The sequence below is a fragment of the Ambystoma mexicanum genome, chromosome 1q (genome assembly GCF_040938575.1).
Source record: "Ambystoma mexicanum isolate Mex_15411 chromosome 1q, UKY_AmexF1_1, whole genome shotgun sequence".
Classification (NCBI taxonomy): domain Eukaryota; kingdom Metazoa; phylum Chordata; class Amphibia; order Caudata; family Ambystomatidae; genus Ambystoma; species Ambystoma mexicanum.
Window position 1 is genome coordinate 29,295,592 of NC_090922.1, and position 15,504 is coordinate 29,311,095.

The 15,504-nt window shown below is 52.9% G+C and overlaps 1 protein-coding gene across 3 annotated transcripts in view; it reads left to right on the forward strand.

Moving 5' to 3' along the window:
* Positions 1–15,504, forward strand: part of ANKRD27 (ankyrin repeat domain 27) — a 1,511,294-nt gene that overhangs the window by 824,104 nt on the left and 671,686 nt on the right. The window lies entirely within an intron of this gene.

A 15,504-nucleotide genomic window follows, 5' to 3' on the forward strand; every position in this document is an offset into this window, starting at 1 on the left:
AGACAAGCCAAATCGAACCCATTGATAAAATTCAAACAACTCATTTCCTTCAGATGCCTACGGAACACACCCACATTCCATGACAAGATTTTTAGGACTCAAGCCTCCCCATCACCCCTGTTGGCGAGATAGGGCGCACAATAGAAGTTCTTGACCCCTTGGGTCAATCCAAGTCATCCAGGCCGACCTCTCTCCTGGAGGAGGATGGCACTTCCATTCTGATAGTAGTAGGTCCAAGACTTGATCCAGGGTTGGCACAGAGGTTTGGGCTAGGGAGGCATGCTCTCAAAGAGATCCCAGAGCCAACCAGTGGGTAGGTGCGTAGCTCGACTGATAGACCATCCACTAGTTGGCCATTTGTCAAAGACACCTGGATGTAGTCCTCTCGGTCTCCAGGTGCAGTCCTCCTATCGTACCTCAGGATATCCTCTAGTATGATGGATCTGCACCCCCTCACATGCCTTAACCAGTGAATGACTTTATTCACAAGGGCTTTCTTGCTTTCAAAGGTTCCTGGCCGCAAGCGGGGTACATTCACCATATATATACAACACAAGGGGCCTCTCCTGTTCCCCCATTTGGAGCGGAGTCAAGGAGCCGAGTCCCAGTCTGCCCCAGTCTCCACGTTCTGCTGTCCTGAGAGGAGCTGCACGTCCAGTCCTGTTTCTACCTTCATTGGCTCTTGTGTTTAAAAACACCTTCAGAGCGCGGAGCGTGGCGCAGATTCAAGGAGCTGAGTCCTAGTCTGCCCCAGTCGCTCCTAGCCCCCTCCCCCGCTCTACTGCTCTCTCTGTCCGCCTGCTCTCCCTTTTGGACGGCAGAGGCGTGAGCAATGACTTTGTCTGCAGATGACCCATTAACCTGGAAAAAATCATCGCAGCAACGGCGCACGCCAAATCCTTGGTCAATGATGAAAGCAGCAGTTGGACCCAAGGTAAGCAAAGCGACTGGACGCGCGCTTTTGGCTGCGAATGATTTAACAATGACTGTGGCTACAATCTTTTCACCACACCCAGCTTCGTCGCATTTCGACGAGCGATGCTCGGTATTGGAAGTCTTAATTCCATCTGCTTTGCCTATCGCCCATCCTGCCGCTCTAGCAGTCCATCCTGAAAATCCCTCTTCCTCGAGTGCTTCTGCTATTAATACTGATTGCAATCGAGTCTTCGACTGCGAACAGCCTTCTAGCACGCACGTCGGGGAAACAGAACTGCTAGTCTGTAGAGCGGCCAAGGCTGATTTATTGGGTGCATCGAGTATTCCTGTCTTTATTGCGGTTCAACGGCTTGACGACCAGGCGCATGCTCCACAAAAACCGATGCAAGCTGTCTCTCTAGCTACTGCGTCTTCAAAGATCAATAATTCTATGAACCCTGCTGTCTCATCTACAGATAAGACTCTTGTCCCATCTAGTTACTGATGAAAAACTTTTAAAGATCTCCAATCTTGTTGTGGATAATCTTTCGGCGCCTCCATTGATTCCCAAACAACCTTTGAAGGCTCAACGGCTGCTCATGCCTGCTTCTGTTTCTACTTCCCCTTTCACTGCCAAAGATTTTCTTTTACAGGAGAAAACCTCTTGCTGTCTTCCTCCTCATTTGTGCTGCCCCCAGACTGTTTCAGCTGACGGCAAAAACGAAATGAGGCCCTCAGTTACTGTTTCAAGTCTCTTGCCTCCAACCAACTCAATCTGTTCCCTAACTGATCTCATCGGACCAAACACAGGAGGTCGAGCTGCTCTAGGAGCTGCATTTGAATGTACTGAACTTGATAATGATAGTGCTTTGGCATGCCAAGCACCTGATGCTGGTCGATTCTCCACGTCGAGCGCTAATGAACAGTTCATGGACGCTCATCCACCTCGCACTCCTCGGTCCTTGGCTCTTGAATTCAATCCACCTCCTTTTCAGCCTGACCGGAGTGCGATTGCTCGGGTTAGTCGCCTGCAAAGAGTCGCCGAGCTCAAAGCAAAACGCACTTCCACCATTCCTCTTTTGTGTGCGAACTCCATGCTGAATGTTAGCGCCCCGCTTCTCACGCTGCCTCAGTTTGGAGAAGAAACTCAAGTGTCAAATCATGCCAAAAACTTCTCCATCTTCAATCCGCACTATAACTTGGAAAACTCAGTCTGTTCTTCGACACCCCATGACTTTGTACCACAACCGCCTGGCATTTCAATTGAAGCGCTTTCACAGATACATAACAATGTTTTAGCTGCTTCTGCTGTTGCCCTAGCTCCATTCACAAAAACTTTGGAATCTCTGATAGGGACAATAAGAGATCAAGGCACTGCAATTTCTAATCTAACGGCAAAAATTGACAAACTCGATCATTTCTCAAGTTTCTTGCAAGCCCAAATGGTGACCAATGCTGAAAATGCAGCGAGATGGCAAGACAGGCTGAGCGATTTAGCTGCACGTCATCATTGCCAGAATGACTCCCTAATGGAGGGCTTGCTGGAATCAGTGAAATTGATGCGGGAAAATGCTACTATTTCCGCGCGGGGATCTTCCAACATACTAGACAATTCACTTGGAACTTTACATCCACAAGTTTTGGTTGTGCCTGCTACAGCTGCTAAAGAGCCGGTCAAGCTCGACCCAATAGTGAGCGCTACGGCCGCCACTCATGAGGATCTGGATCCTAACTTGAATGCTCAAGGCCTCGTGTCTCAAACGAGTAGTCTCGCATCAACCGAGACCCCGATTCAAAGAAGCGCACCTGTTCAAATTTCTACGTCAGCGAACTCTTTCAATATATTTAAAGGCCCTGCAAAAACCATTACCATAAATCCTGAAATTAAATTGAAAAAAACATTTGGAAAATAAGCTCAGCAACCTAAGAAAAAAAGTATACCCCGAAACAAATACAACAAAAGGTAAAAAAATTCATAAGAAACATTACGACGCCGAAGAAGACAAGTCTGTTCATTCAACCAGCTCATACAACCTCTGCGAAAACCACTGCCATCAACGAACCTTTGAGGAAAACAGGAGTCTCCACTGCGACTTTCAAGGATTCCAGCAAAATGTCGGCGAATAGCATCTAACGAGACCTCTATTGGTAATGTCACCTCAGATTTTTCCATTGACTTATGCAATCTATCGACCTATTCGGTTGAAATTGACAGCTCTATTAATGCTTCTATTGATGCACAAGCTATCAAATCAAGTGGGTCACCGATGACTAAGAGCTTAGAGGTTAGCAAAACCCTGAGGATACCGCCAGCAGGACCCAATGTACGACAACTTTCTGCTCCGATCAAGAAGGCTCCTCAGCAACTTCTAAGCTCAAAGCTAAATCCTAAACACATGCTGAATCAGTTAAAATCGAGATTGCCTCAAGTCCAGCGAGCCTCCAGACCTGTTAATCATGAGAATCCATCTTTAAGTGGAAACTTCGCCTTCAGAATATTCATTTGGATGGCAATGAAGTTAATCAAAATCGAGCAAATATTTTAAAATTATTTGCATGTATTCCACCATTGCGGGCTATTTCTTCAGACCATATCAAAATTGTGGAATACTTAACCGAAATGTCATCCGACCAAGTTCTTCTTCATATTTCATCTGTTGCAGTGAAAAACATGTTACTCCAAGCAAATGACGATCTCTTGCTTTATGGCTTCGATCTCACCCTTGAACCGCTTGCCACGAGACCCGCTTCATCTACAAAGGCAAATTTCGACCAAGAAGAAAGACACAGAGCTGCTCAACGATCAGCCTTGCTCCAATCTCTAGCCTCATCACCTGACATTTTAGATGCCGCCACAAATCAGTCATTTGAAAGAAGGGCCAACAACGTGAGAAGATTCCCAAATGGACCACGTAAATAACAATGAGCCAATGCCATACAACAAGAACCAATCTTATTGTCATGGAACACGCAAGGATTTATGCATCTGTTCAATACATTCCAAGAACCTTTGGAGAATGTGTTTGTCATATGTCTACAAGAAACGTGGCTACGCGACCTTCCTACTCGCGATGGATTCACCATTTTGATAAACCCGGCTGGTAAAAACCCCAAGGGCCGACCCTTTGCAGGATTGATAACACTTTTGAAAATCCAGAATTGGTGGTCGTTAGTAGCTTCTTCGAACCCAAATCCTTTTGTGCAAAGTACTTTGATCAAACTATCTCTAAGAACCACCTTTTCAAACCTGTTAATAATTAACGGATACTGGAATCCCACGATGATTTCATCATCATCTTTCATCAACTCGGTATTAAACGAAATTGACCATACATTTTTAGCCTATGACAACATCTCAGTGATTATTTGTGGTGACCTTAATTGCAGTTGGTTTAAATTTGATCCATCTACCAAGTTAAATGTCCAGCTTCCTGATAACGAAGTCATTTCTAGAGGACAAACTTGGTCCAGTGATCTCTTAAAACGCAATTGTCAGTTGTTGAATGGATCAATAAAAGGTGACCTTCCACCGAACCCGACGTGGCACAGTATGTCGCGAACAAGTACTCTTGATTATATCTGTGCCTCGATGGATCTTTTTGCCAAAGCCATTTCCTTCAACGTGCAGCCAATGTCATTTAGCGATCATGACCTGCTGCGGTTTGCTTGGCATGAAGAGCATTGCAACACGTCAACAAATTATTCCTTCCAACTACAAATAAATGCTGCATGAAACCGACTGGTAACCAATGGATCTGCAGTCGCTTCTCTAAGCCAAAGTATAAATGCACTGAAGATAGTAGAATATACGCCTTTGCTGATGGACCATACCTTGAAAATCTCTAATCTAAGAATTTTTGGGTCATCGTCGAAACATCTTTATAGTGCTGAAATAGCATCGGCAAAAAAACTACTAAGGAAAGATCTTCGACGAATCAAAAGAGAGCTGAGTGACCCATGCTGCAAGGCAAGGAAAGTCAAGGAACGGCGGCAAATATATCGAAATTGGCTAAGATCACACTCGACCATTATCGATCAAGGTCGAGCGGAAACAATGCTAAAGCTGTTAGCACTTAAAAACACACGTGAAATCTGGGCCATTTTGAATAAGGGCCGATCCAAATCTACTCCATCAATTTCTAATGAAATCACAAGCAACAAATGGCGAGAATACTTTACCTCAATCTATGAAAAACCTGCGTTCGAAGAATCCACGCCGATCGATGTGTCAACTTCTTTGGGACATTACACCTTCCTGCAAAGAGCTTGACAGGCCGATTCATGGAATAATTAGCGCGGCGCAAGTGGCCAAAAACGTGCGAATCGCAGTGGAATAGCGAAAATCGCAGTGCAAGTGCGAAAATCGCACGAAAAGCAGCGCACATCGATTCATGGAAGGCTGTGCGCGAGAAAACCATCGGATGTGCGATAGAAAAGTGCGCAGTGCACGTTGGCGCACAGGCCATCTAACGGCGTGCGCCAGGTCACAGCGAAAATCGCACAGGCCACAGCGAAAATCGCACATAGCGCGGCGCACACAACAAAAGTAGGCGGAACACGGGGCGTAACACTCGGAATGGGGAACAACTTGCCAAAATGTGGGCGTCACGGGGGAAGTACAGGGTGAAAGTGCGCGGAACGCCCACACGCTCGCCTACAACACGTATTCATGGAATAGAATAGGGCAAAAAAGCGCACGCTCAAACCAGCACACAGGCACAAACACGACCACCACAAGAAAGCAGGCGGTAGCGTCTCTGCGCCTGTAAGAAATGTGCGTCAAAAGGTGCGCCAACAAATAGCACCAATATACAGCCATGATGAATGTCCTATACTGTGGCCCTCCAGGACAAATGACGTGCAAAGGGGTACCCACAAACATGGACACCCGCTGACAGAAAAATAATGTGTGCTTGTATACCGGGGTGCGCGGGAAGTCTCACACGCGATTTGGCAGGGTATGTGAATTTCAGGGGTGCGCGGTAAGATCCACACCCGATTTGGCAGGGTACGTGGATTTCAGGGGTGCGCGGGAAGTTCCACACGCGATTTGGCAGGGTATGTGAATTTCAGGGGTGCGCGGGAAGTTCCACACGCGATTTGGCAGGGTACGTGGATTTCAGGGGTGCGCAGGAAGTTCCACACACGATTTGGCAGGGTATGTGATTTTCAGGGGTGCGCGGGAAGTTCCACATGCGATTTGGCAGGGTACGTGGATTTCAGGGGTGCGCGGGAAGTTCCACACGCGATTTGGCCGGGTACGTGCGCGGGAATTTCCACACACGATTTGGCAGGGTATGTGGATTTCAGGGGTGCGCGGGAAGTTCCACACGCGATTTGGCAGGGTTCGTGGATTTCAGGGGTGCGCGGGAAGTTCCACACTCGATTTGGCAGGGTACGTGGATATCAGGGGTGCGCGGGAAGTTCCACACGCGATTTGGCAGGGTACGTGGATTTCAGGGGTGCGCGGGAAGTTCCACACGCGATTTGGCAGGGTATGTGGATTTCAGGGGTGCGCGGGAAGTTCCACACGCGATTTGGCCGGGTACGTGCGCGGGAATTTCCACACGCGATTTGGCTGGGTACCTGGATCTCAGGGGTGCGTGGGAAGTCACACACGCGATTTTGCAGGGTACGTGGATTTCAGGGGTGCGCGGGAAGTTCCACACGCGATTTGGCAGGGTACATGCGCGGGAATTTCCACACGCGATTTGGCTGGGTACCTGGATCTCAGGGGTGCGCGGGAAGTCACACATGCGATTTTGCAGGGTACGTGGATTTCAGGGGTGCGCGGGAAGTTCCACACGCGATTTGGCAGGGTATGTGAATTTCAGGGGTGCGCGGGAAGTTCCACACGCGATTTGGCTGGGCACGTGTACGACAGGGGTACGCGTGAAATTCTACACGCGATTTGGCTGTGTGCTCCCAGGTATTCCCTGTACACCCTCCACGGCCCCTGCAGACAGCCGACACCACAGGGGACTACCCTGCACACCTGCTCATGTCACCCAGCACCCCCAGCATCCAGGGGCAGCCTCCATCAGGCCCCCACTCATGTCTCCCACCACCCCCACCCCCCAGCATCCAGGGGCACCCTCCACCAGGCCCCCACCCATGTCTCCCACCACCCCCACCCCCCAGCAATGCAGGGGCAGCCTCCACCAGGCCCCCACTCATGTCTCCCACCACCCCCCAGCATCCAGGGGCACCCTCCACCAGGCCCCCACTCATGCCCAACTCATGTCCCCCTGCACCCCCACCCCCCAGCATCCAGGGGCACCCTCCACCAGGCACCTACTCATGTCTCGCACCACCCCCACCCCCCAGCATCCAGGGGCACCCTCCACCAGGCCCCCACCCATGTCTCCCACCACCCCCACCCCCCAGCAGTGCAGGGGCAGCCTCCACCAGGCCCCCACTCATGTCTCCCACCACCCCCACCCCCCAGCATCCAGGGGCACCCTCCACCAGGCCCCCACTCATGCCCAACTCATGTCCCCCTGCACCCCCACCCCCCAGCATCCAGGGGCACCCTCCACCAGGCCCCCACTCATGCCCAACTCATGTCTCCCACCACCCCCAGCATCCAGGGGCACCCTCCACCAGGCCCCCACTCATGCCCAACTCATGTCCCCCTGCACCCCCACCCCCCAGCATCCAGGGGCACCCTCCACCAGGCCCCCACTCATGTCTCCCACCCCCCAGCATCCAGGCGCACCCTCCACCAGGCCCCCACTCATGTCTCCCACCACCCCACCCCCCAGCACCAGGGGCACCCTCCACCAGGCCCCCACCCATGTCTCCCACCACCCCCACCCCCCAGCAGTGCAGGGGCACCCTCCACCAGGCCCCCACTCATGTCTCCCAACACCCCCACCCCCCAGCAGTGCAGGGGAAGCCTCCACCAGGCCCCCACCCATGTCCCCTATCACACCCACCCCCCAGCCACCAGGGGCACCCTCCACCAGGCCCCCACCCATGTCTCCCACCACACCCACCCCCAAGCAGTGCAGGGGCACCCTCCACCAGGCCCCCACTCATGTCTCCCACCACCCCCACCCCCCAGCAGTGCAGGGGAAGCCTCCAGCAGGCTCCCACTCATGTCCCCCTGCACCCCCACCCCCCAGCATCCAGGGGCAGCCTCCACCAGGCCCCCACTCATGTCCCCCTGCACCCAGGTCCTCACAATCACCAACCATGTGCGTAATGGTCAGCCTCCACAGCCAAAAGGCCCTACCAAGTAACCCATTCACCCACATGGAAATGGAAATTACATGTTACACCCCCAACGTACATAAAGCAAATGAACCCATGTCTGTTACACACAATGGTTGCAAATGAATGGGAAAACACCCAACATGACATGCATGAAACCAATGAGATGATACCACACAGTGAAGTATGAAAACAAAATTGTATAAAAAAAAAATGAATGCAAATGAAATGAAACAATCTACAATGCCAATGAAAAAAAGAAAAGCTGCATGTCCGTCCAAAAAAATGAAAACTCCAAATCCAAAAAAATGTAGTTCAAAGTCACAATAAAAATAAAATCAATCCGACAGATAAAAATAAATGCAAAGACCATTGCTCCATGGAGAAAAAATAAAAAAATAAAAAAATCCAATGAAGAACTATGTACAAAACATCGAAGGGTCCATGAGCCCAACCGAACAAAGGAAACCTACAAAAAACCCTAACAAAAATGCAACTATATACAAAAAGTGGAGCTGTGTCAGTCGACTCCAAATCATAAAAAGAAACAAATGAAACCTAAAACTAAATAACTATATACAAAGGCGGCGGGCAAGTCCAGCGGCTCACTCCGTAGTGTTCCGGGCCAGGGCATCATCAAACTCCTCGTCTATGTCCTGGAGGCGGTCCTGTTCCATGGCCTCGAGGGTCCGCAGGGACGACGCCATCTGCTCCTCCAACCCCCTGCGGATTGCCTCGAGGCACTCGGCCCGCCTCAGGGCCCTCCGCATGGAGTTCTCCGCCCTGACCATCGTGAGCTGCTCCTCTTCTGCCCGCCGCCGCTCCGCACCTATCTGCTGGCCCAAACGCAGCCACACGGAAGACACTTCCTGTCCTGGATCCTCCTGCCCTCCGGCCGATGCCTGCCCCTCCGATGTTGATGGCCCCGAGCCATGATGCCTCCCACGTTGACTCTGTTGCTGCCTCCGACGCAACTGCCTCTGCCAGCACGACGGCATCCAGGCTGATGGAATCCACCGACGCCGTCGTGCACGTGCCCTGCCTGATGATGCCGGCACATCCTCCATCTGCTGGGGTACAGTTGCTGTGGTGTCCACCCCTGCTTGACCTCCGACTCCCGACTGTGGCAGGGATGGGATCCCCACCGAGCTGGCTGCATAGGTCAGGGCAGGTCCACAGGGGGCCCTGGTGGAATCTGGGCCGGAAGACGGCAAGGAGAACGACCGGCGTATAGCCTCCACAGAGGAGGAGAGGGCCACCAGATTGGCCGACACATGCAGGAAACCCCCGAACATGGAAGATCCCAATTGGGCCACGTCGGCACGGTGCTCTTCGTGATGATGTGCGTGCTCCTCCCGGGAAGCACGCACGTCATCACGAATTGCACCCGCGCGCATCGCAACCCCAATCAGGACCTTCTCCATACGGACACGGGTCCCCTCGTCCGCAGGTGGAGGAGAGTTGGGTGACATGGACATCCCCTCTACCTGCGGATGGGCCTGGGACGGGGCATCCCTGCTGGTGCATGGTGGTGCACTCACAGGGTCAGGGACAGCGACATGCACAGGCCCCTCCACGGTGACCTGTGCTGCCTCCTGCCCCTGCCCCTGGACTGCACCACTTGCACCAGCAGGGATGCCCCCACCAGGCCCCATGTGTCGGCCTCCTCCTCCTCTGTGGAAACCACCAACCTGGATGGCTCCTCACCGTCTTCCACCGTAGCAGGCCCCTGTGGGGGCTCACCCACCCCTTCTGCTGCAGTCGTGGGGGCATCCCCGCCGCCTTGCTCCACAGCGCCGTCTCCGCCCTCTTCTTCACTAGCTGCTGCGTAGAGGGAGACATAGAACACAAGCATCAGGGTACTGTACAATGGTCCCCTAGACAGGAAGCAATAGCAGATGAGTACCACTGTCAAAGTACACTTCCATCATGTCCCTCCACAACACATGGGTCAGTCCAGGCAAAACACACACAGTAACAGGCATGGTGCATGCCATGGACATTTCCATACATGTCCAATGGACTCTTGAAACATACAATGATATGGAACTCACATGCATCATGGGTCATGCCTATCACATGCACACATTTCACCTCAGTCACATCCATCTGGCCTCATACACCCCAAACACAGCGGATACAAGGGTAACTAGGCTGCAACAGTGAATCTGTGCATTGTCACACACATGTGTCATGCATCCATGGCATTCACAAGTCACAGACACGCAGGTCAGGCACACAGCCATGGCTACCATATATGTACCTGGCATCAGCACCCATCCCTCACCCCCACCCATGTCCAGGAACAGAGACTGGCATCCTCTCATGTTTAAAATCTGCAGAGGGCTCCCCATGTGGCATTTAAACACATGCAACAACCATGTGGTTCACACATCACTGGTCGCACATGCATTACCATGATGTCCCTGCACACATACATGCATACATGGCCTATGTCACACATACAGGCAAGTATCAGACAACCACCACACCGCAACATGCCCTGTCTCACACAGCAATGCTTGGACACTTACCGCTCAACTCCAGACGGGTCTCCCTCTCAAGGATCTGGGCGTGGAGCGCTGGGCGTACGCGTTCCAGGACCCTCATCTGGATGGAACTCATGCAGCCCCGGCCCCCCTCCACGAGGCGCCGGGCCTTCACGAGGGTCCTGGACCTCAAGTCCTCCCAGCGCTTCTTGATCTTCTGGACATCGCGGGTTGCCACCCCCTCCGCGTTGATGGCAACCACACAGTCGGCCCAGATCCTCTCCCGTCCTTCCTTGCTGGCGCGGGACGATCCAAAGAGGGCATCATACTGCCCCAGGACATGCTCCACCAGGACACCAACTTCGGTGGCAGTGAAGCTGGTGCCCCTCTGCCCCTCTGGCCTTGGGTTGCCACTGGTGCCAGATGTGTAAGTGCCCGACATGGCAACCCCAGAGGCAGGAGTGGGTGGGCAACTGGGTCCTGGGGCTGGGCTGTGGAGCGATGTTATCCCAGTCGGGAGTCTTCTGTTCCAGCAGGGGTGGACACAGCAACTGGACCCCTGCAGATGGCTGATGTGCAGGCACCAAATGGCAGGGCACGGTGGCAGCAGGCAGGCAGGCAGGCAGGCAGCAGCAGCAGCAGATGGCACGTGGGAGGCTGCTCGGGGCACTGGGGGGCAGTAATTCGGCTTTCTGGGCAGGAGCGTGGTCTTCCGTGTGTTTTCGCGTGGCCAGCTTGATACGGAGTGATTTGGCACGTGAAAATCCTGCATGTCAGCGTGAAATTCGAGGAAAGGCCCTTAGCGCGTAAGCGCGTCAGCACGCATACGCGATTCTATTGGAGCAAAGGCCCTCAGTGCATAAGCGCGTCTGTGACGTGACCCGCACGGGTGTTTCCCACGTAGCACGTGATGACGGAGCACACGTGGAAAGACTGCACGTCAGAGTGTCATCGCGTGTAATTGGATAAAAGTGCGCGTACACGCGATTGGCCTATGTACGTGTATTTCAGGGGTGCGCGGGCACTTACACACACAAGTACGTCAGCGCACCTGTATCCCGGGGTGCGCGGGAATTTCCACGCGCTATTGGACTGGGTACTGGATTTCAGGGGTGCGCGGGTCACACGCTCACCTACAACACACGCAACGCATAAATTTGCGCGCAAACAAAATAACAAGCTCAGACGCCAGGATGAACATACCGTTCCTAGCAGCAGTGGCCGTGGGCTACCAAAGGAGGAGGAGGAGGAGGAGGAGGAGGAGGAGGAGGAGGATAGTCAGGGCCAGAATATTCACACCCAGAACCAGCCTTTTCGGGATGCCTGATGACCAGGTGTATGGGAGGTACAGGTTTCCACCACACATAATACTGGACCTGGTGAGTGAGTGGGAGGATGACCTCACATCACCCACCCTGTGCTCCCAAGCACTCAGCCCCCTGGAGAAGGTCCTCAATGTACTGCACTTCTTAGCCACTGGATCATTTCAGCGGACAAGTGCCATAGTGGGTGGGGTGTCACAGGCCAGGCAGTCACGCTGCCTACATCAGGTCTTGAACATCATCACTGCACGCCCATCAGTCCGCAGGCACATATACCTGCCCAGAACACCTGCAGAAAGGCATGCTGCCGCCCTGGATTTTTACGGTGTGGCACGATTCCCCAAAGTGCTAGGTGCCATCGACTGCACCCATGTGGCTCTACGTCCCCCCAGGGCATCTGAGCACATCTATAGGAACCGCAAGCACTGGCATTCCATCAACGTGCAGGTAGTATGTAATGCCAAGGGAATCATAACCTCAGTATATGCCAACTATCCCGGGTCCACCCACGACAGCTTCATTTACCGAATGTCCACCCTAAGCCGGGACCTAGAAGCTGGGCGGCATGGCGATACATGGCTGCTTGGTGAGTATGAATGCCACTGCACATGCATGCATGTCAGATACTGAGCAAGGTCACAACCCCACCAATGATACCAATCACCACCTCCACAGGGGACAGTGCCTACCCTCTCAGCCCCCACATGATGACGCCAATTCGGAACCCCACCACGCCACCCGAGGTAAGATATAACACAGCCCACATTACAACCCGGGGCATAGTGGAGCGCACATTCAGAGTGCTTAAGTCACGCTTTCGCTCCCTTGACCGTTCTGGCGGGCAGCTGTTATACGCTCCCCCAGTAGTGTGCAGGATCATAGTGGCAGCATGTGTCCTGCACAACGTTGCAACACGCCGGGGCCTGGCCGTGGACATGGTGGTGGCCCCACATCCCCAACCACATGCACAGCCGCTGCGCATGGGAGGGGAAAGGGCACGGGGGGGGGCAGCCCGTACACAGCTAGTGGCTAATTACTTCACATAGAAAACACACCCCTGTGGAGTGCACACTGCCCTGGCACATACCATCTGACAATCAATGATGACTCAACCTGACACTGATCCTGAATGTCTGGAGAATCAACCGTGAAAACCATATCAGCCTGAGATTGTTCACCTGGAAGTGTTACAATGTGTGCATCCCTACCTACACAGACACCACCAATGCAGTTTTGTGAAAAAACACATTCAAGCAGCTAAAATGAATACCCACTTGCAAAATGCAACAAGAGGACAGTGCCATGTCACCCAACCCATGCCCAGCACCGCCACATGACACACCGTGCCATGTCATGCTATGTGCAGGTAAACAAAGTAATCCCCACAAGATGACACAAGTGTCACAATGTACAGTGTCCCTAATTGAAACTTGCAACACCTGAAATGCTCACAGTAATGCAGGACCAACAACAAACTTGAGCAGGTACTACCATTAACATGACATCACAAATGTAATAAATTAGTAGTCTCACCACCTGGAAATGCCTGCACTCCCACCACTTCCAACTGTACAGTGTTGGCGCCATGTAGAGTTGTAGGTGCACTGCTGCCAACATGGACCCCATCTCCCAACTAGAGGGCCTTGTGTAGACATGAGGAAGGGACCTGCAAATTGGGAGGTAGACACAGATGATGAGTTACACATCAATGCAACATGCAGTGTACAACACAACAGCAATATGCACTAGGAATGTATACACAGTATTGACTAGACTACCCACAAATGTAGTGGGAGTCCAATGTCACCATGTACGTCAATGTCACTTGGGCACACCCTTTGCAAGCCCATGGAAATGGGAAGCAGGAGGGGTGTGTGTGACTCAAACCCAAGCATCTGAACCAAATACATGACAAGGCTGCATGTGCCCAGCCACAATGCAGCGTATGCCCACAGGAACCACAGAAGGCAACAAATTGTCCCTTGGGGAAAAAAAACACCTCCATGGGCTCATGGCCCACACGTCTACCCTATTGTGGGAGTATCACTGCTGTCGCTATTATCACCCTGTGCAGCTGCATCCGGAGGTGGTTGCACTATGGGAGGCAGCCCACGCAAGGCCCTAGTCTGTTCCTCCATGGCTGCAAGCATGCGGTTGTGGTAGGTCTCGTTCTGGAGGATGAGTGTGCGGAGGTCCCCATGCAACAACTCACGGGATGCCCGGACCTCCGCCCTCGTTGCCTGCATCTCAGCTGAGAGCGTACGGGTGAGACGCTCCAGCTGCTGTTCTGTCCTTTGGTGTGTTGAAGCCTCAAGCTCAACAAGAGTCGTCATGAGGTGAAGGAGCTCCTGCCTCAGGGCTTCCCTGTGGCCCTGGGACTCTATGGAGATGGCTTCCTGCAGAGTCGCCAGTGCCGCCCGCCTGTCCCTGTTGGACACCAACATGTCCTCCCTGTGTGACTGGCAGATGGAGTCGGTTGCCTGCTGTAGTCGCTCCATCAGCCTTTCAGTGGGGACAATGGAAGTGGCCACCCTATCCATGGCCTGAGCCATCATCTCGGATGATGCTGCCTGTTGGGTTGCCATACCGTAAATGGATTGCTCCCATGCGGTATTGCCAGGTGGCGTACGGCCACCACGTCGGCGGGCACCACACCTGTCTGGGGCAAGGCGAACTGCACCTTGCTGTGCCGGCACTGCCTGAGGCTGCAGGACTGCATTCCCCCTCTGATCTGCTGGCCCAGGAACAGGATCAGATGTCGCGGAGAGTGACCCTGCATCCGTAACCACCAAAGGCGTAGCTGCCAACACTGACATCCCCATTGAGGGTTCTGACCCTGGTGCAGGTGGGTGGGACAGAACAGAATCCCTCCTCACCTGCGACGGCACGTAGGTCTCATCATCCGAATCAACACCTGAGTACAGCTCGGGGGAGGTGCAGCAAGAGACACCCCTTGAGAGCACGACCTGCAGCACTTGTGGGTTCTCACCCACCACCACACCACGTCCCTCACTGGTGGTTGGTCGGCCCTCGGACCCCTCCTGGGTCTGCACCATCTCCACAACCCCAGCAGTATCAGGTGCGTCTTCCCCTGCAAAGACATAAAAACAAAGAAATGGAAACGGGCATTAGCACCTCGGCACACAATGAGGGCTGAGAAGCAAGAGAACCAGTACTTGATTGACACATGTCCCACATGACTATAACCCTCCCATGCATGCACCCTCACTGCGTATGAAGGGCAGGCAAATGGCACACACTGATGACACCAAGATGGAAGATGAACACATTTTCTGCATGCTGCCTGGCAGTGGCATCACACATTGGCCTGTGATTGCCAGGTGAAACACACATGCCATCACACAGATGGCATGTACCATTGCTATTGAGTGAAGATGGAGAGGAGGGCAGCACTTATTCATTCAGTCCAGTTCCCGCATGTAATTGCTTTTCTAATTCAAACAGGTCTGATTTTTCACCTGGAGCTGCCAGTCCAAAATGGTCCAATTGCACAGGGACATGTGTGAACAAATGATATCCAGGTAACAAAGTCACTCCACTTT